This window comes from Camellia sinensis, chromosome 3, assembly GCF_055761805.1.
Source record: "Camellia sinensis isolate YWXY chromosome 3, ASM5576180v1, whole genome shotgun sequence".
In the NCBI taxonomy this organism is placed as follows: Eukaryota; Viridiplantae; Streptophyta; class Magnoliopsida; order Ericales; family Theaceae; genus Camellia; species Camellia sinensis.
Genome location: NC_138963.1, coordinates 216,936,105 through 216,941,098, shown reverse-complemented (window position 1 = coordinate 216,941,098; position 4,994 = coordinate 216,936,105).

Here is a 4,994-nt window from a genome sequence, read left to right as displayed (position 1 = left end):
TCACATGGATCATATCACATAAATTAGTTTTTCTACTTTCCTTTCTTTGCTGCTAAAGCTCTTGCTATAATACATTTATTGAGATTTTATCAGCTCCAAATTTTTTTTTTATCAACAAAAAAAGATTTATTGATGATAAAAGCAAAGTATATGCAAAATTACATCAACAAATCAGGGAAGTGCACAAAGTATCATAGCTATCCTCCACAATCCCAACTGGTTGGCACCACAAAGGAAACATAATCATTTGCTAGCACTTGACCCAAGATTGGTGAGAAGCTAATCAAGAGCAACCAAAAGAAGAAAAAACAGAACAACAACTGTAGGGTGGCTTGTGCCTCATTGAAAAGGTATCTTCCTCTGCTCGAGTTACTACTCAATAAGATTGAGTCTGACAATGCCTGAGTCACAGCTCTGAGTAAAACACCCTTTTTGAATCTTGCACTCCAATTGCCTTGGCCTTTGTTTTCCTTATAACTTTCTTGGGATTTGGCTTTGCTGGAAGGATTGTCTTTGCTGGAAGATGGCATCTTCTAGCCTCTGTTTCTTTAGTAATTACCACCTCTCTTCTAGAGTCAACATCCTTCGGCTGTAATAATGGATCATTGACTATGGGATTTTGTAACCCAGAGTTAATAGGGTCATCACTTTGTATTAGGCCCACACCATTTGGCCCGTGAACTGATTGAGGCCTGGCGTGATTTGATTTATCAATCTGGACTGGACCTAAAACCACCTCCAAATTCACGTTGGGCCGAAGTAAATCTAACCCACTGAAGCTTTTCAAAAAACTAGAAGTAAAAATTTTGCCATCAACTCTTTGGCTTCCACTTTCTGCAATAAAGTCGTTGCTTTCTGATAAGATTGTCTCATTCCTCATGCATGTACCTCCATTGCTTCTCTTCCCCAAGTCTGTAGCCGTCTCATTTATTGCAGAGATGGCCATGAGACTATCATTACCTTCCACTTCATTTTCCTTTGATACACCTTCAATACACATGTCACCTCCCAAGTTCCTCTCTAGTACCACCTCATCATTAATTGTCACTTCATCATCATCTTCCATGAGAATTTCACCATTGTCAACATAGTGCTCATCCCACATACCTGCATTAACAGAAGTGTCATGCTGCAGATGAAGATCAGAGTTGCTTGGGTTTTCTATGACAACTACTTGTTCTTCACAAACTCTGACCTGATGAAGTTTGCCTTTGCAATCCAGATTTGTCACATGGTTAATGCATCCCAATACTTTGGTTGCTATTCTTACTTTTCCACAGCATAGAGATGACATTTCTAGTGTATTTCTATCAATCTCAATAACATCAGCCCATAACATGCCTATATTCTTGAAATTGATAGAGTTCCAAAGATTGAGTGGTACTCCATAACAACTAATCCATACCACCCTTTCATGCTTAATGACTGTGTCCTTAGTCCATTGTGTGATGAACTCACACCATTCATAGGCCCAGTGCTCCAGCTCCTTTCTTGCATTCCTCATTGTCACTTCTGATTTAAAAGAGAGAATCACCGATTTGCCTCCAATCTCTCTGAGCTGAACATCAGTTCCATACCTGCTTGACAGTTCTTTGTTGAAATTAGATACAAGGCGAAAAGGCTTGAGTTTAGCAACTAGGCTCCCATGTAGCCAACCATTTCCATACTCTTCTGCTTTAACTATTAGCACATTACCCGTCACAGCCCTTGTTTTAGTTACCACATCAGCATAACTCTGCACAGTATCGTGCATACTGGTTACGTTGGCACGATTTCTTTAGACTGTAGTACCTTCACCTTTCTGCAGCACTTGCTATTTCTCATTTTTGCTTTGTACCTTGCTGAACTCTGTCATCTTTGCCTTGATCATACGATAGTCACACCAAGTGCCATGTGCCTTTTGAATAGCCACTCCCACCGCAACTGGATAGTTACATCTTACAAATCCAAATCGTGAGCTAGTTGCCTTTCTCCTCTTGTTAGGGATGTAAACATCCATTACTACTCCGAACTTGGAAAACAATGTATACAGCCCCTTAGGATCTAATGTTTCAGGTAGATTATCCACAAAAACAGTGTATATAAACTAAATGTTTATTTGTTGCTGGGAGTTTATGATTTAACCGAGAAATTGAAAAAAAAAAAAAAAATCTGAAACCCTTATCATGTTGAGTTGGAATTTCTTAAGATAATTGATACTGACAATTGAAATTTCATGGAAAGAATTATAAGAAGTTTGAATATTTTCCTTGTAAATAGTCCACGGAGGACTAATTGGTTTTTTTGGTTAAAAGTCAAGAAATTTCATGATTTTTTTTTTTTTTTTTTTTTTGAGAAAGCATGAAAAGATTAGAAAGATAATATAACTTAAAATGTCAAAAAAAAATAATAATAATTTGATCCAGTTATCAAAAGAGACCGTAATCTCAATGGTTTGGTTGGTTTATTAAGCAAGTGATGATTGTGCTTTCTTTAATTTTTAAAATTAAAAAATTCAAAATAATGTTAACTTGTCAATTGCTGCCATTTGAGAACATATAAAAAATTTAAAAAAAAAATTTAAAAAAAATAAAATCAAAAATCCACTTTTAACTTATTTTAATTTATATCATCTCTTACATAAAAAAAAATATTAAAAAATTAATTTTTAACCAACTTTTCCGAATCACTACTAACTACTCACATTAATAGCGGCTTAGATGATTGATGCGGGTAGCCACGACATTGTATAATATGTTTTTTGTGGTGTGAGACTGTGATTGGATTGGTTTATTAAAGAGGTGGGCTTGTGCTTTATTGATTTCTAAAATTAAAAAATTCAGAATAATGTTGACTTGTAAACTATGCTAACTACTCACGTTAATAGCTTAGACGATTGATGCGGGTAATCATGACATTTGGTTTAAAAGTCGTATAATATTTTTTATGAGGTGTACTTGTGAGTTAAAATCTTATTAGATGAATTTAATATATTTTTTATAATAATTTATTTCTCTTCTATTACGTAGAAATTATCGAGTTTCTTGAGAACATCACATAACTATGTGGTTAACATGTTTTATTACTTAAAAAAATAATATATAAGTCTATTTTTTAAATTTATTTTTTAAATCCCATGATACGAGATAGAGAAAAAATTAATTTAGATATTCAAAGATAATGCTACATTATTAAATTTGAAAAGTAAATCTAATTTTTTTGCCCAAGTAACATTCCCTTATTATTTTTTTCATATTATTCATATTTTTTTAAGGCCATGTAGATACACCTTTCTTGCTACATTTTTCCTATTGGGGCCATATAAGTACATCTTTTTCTATAAAGAAGAAAAAAAGAGTATATCTTTCCTACTATTAGATGGGTATACTGAGGCCTTAAAATTCTTGAAAGACCACATAATTACTCCCTATTATGGGAGTTGTATATAACTAGCACTAGTTGTTGGCTTTTAGACTTAGTGGGCTTGATAATTAGTTATTAGGTTTGATTGACTTTATTATTATTGTGAATTAGTGAACTATTTGATAATGTAATATTTTTTATCTTTATAATTACTCTCCAATCAATTGATTAAGAAGAGAAAAAAAGCTACTCACACTAATAGGCTTTGTTCTACAAATGTGATTGCCTATATGTTAACCCACTAAATTAATCATAAGAAAATTAAGTAAAATGAATATCAATAATCACATAATCATATTTGCCGATCATGTGGTTAATTATTAATGTTGGATCCACACAATTTTCTTTGAGTGAATGAGCACCTCAGTAAGCACTACATCATACCAAATAAACCTCAGAGTGTGAAGAGAAACCAAAAATATCATTCCAGCCCATCAATTTGTCTTATCATAAAAATATTAAGTAAAAACCAAAATGTAATGTCAAGTGATGGATGAGTTTACGGTGGGAGACAAGTGCGTTTTAAGAAAATAATGTTAATGTAGAAAAATAAAATATATTATTTACAAAACAAAAATAATAATTTCTTAATTTGATAAATTACATTAGTAGTCCTTATATTTTATTTGTTGTGTTATTTTGGTTATTATAATTTCAATTAATTCAATTTTAACTCTTAAATTTATATTTGAATAATTCTACGTATACTAACAATCTTACTAAAAATCTTAATAAAAATACAAAAGGCTAAATGTGACTGGTTATTAAAAATATAATGATATTTGGACATGCATGTTTTTAGTAAAATTGTTAGTACGAATTTAAGTAATGTAGTATTGCTCTTTAGATTTTGTGTCAATTTAGTCCAATTGAAAATGTTGATTAGAGCTTTTGAAAACAAATGATTACTAAATTAATTAAGGTTAACTCATTGAATTGAATAAATTTATAATTTTTCCAACAAAAGCACAACACATACTACTTATGTGCATATTTTTCATTAAAAAAAAATACTAAATACTAACAATTATAATTAATCGGACCAAATTGAGACAAAATCAAAAATTCATAATCAAAATCCAATGAACTGAAATTACAAAAATCTAATAACATAAGGACAAAAATATAAAACCTATTAGTGTAATTTGTCCATAACAATTTATGGATTGAAAATTAATCCACCATTTGACAAATAAAATAAAGAGAAAATTGGTGATAAATCCAATCTAAAGAGTGTATAAGACATTTGGTCCAATAGATATTTTTTATTGGTGAGAGATCCACACTTTATAAAATAGTTGATGAGAAGTTCTAGAAAGCATTTTCTTTTCAATTTTTTCCCTTGACTTTTTTTATCTATTCAACTTTTCATTGGCTATCTGTTCAAATTTATATATATCTATTCAAAAAAAATTCTATCTGTCAAAATTGTTTTCTATCTATTCGAATTTTTTGTACCAATAGCTTTGGACCAAGCAACACACATACAGTCCTAGATAGATACACACCAATATAGAAATATATATATAGAGAGAGAGAGAGAGAATGTAGAGAGATGTGAAGTGGAGATGTGTGTTTCAAGATTTAGAAAG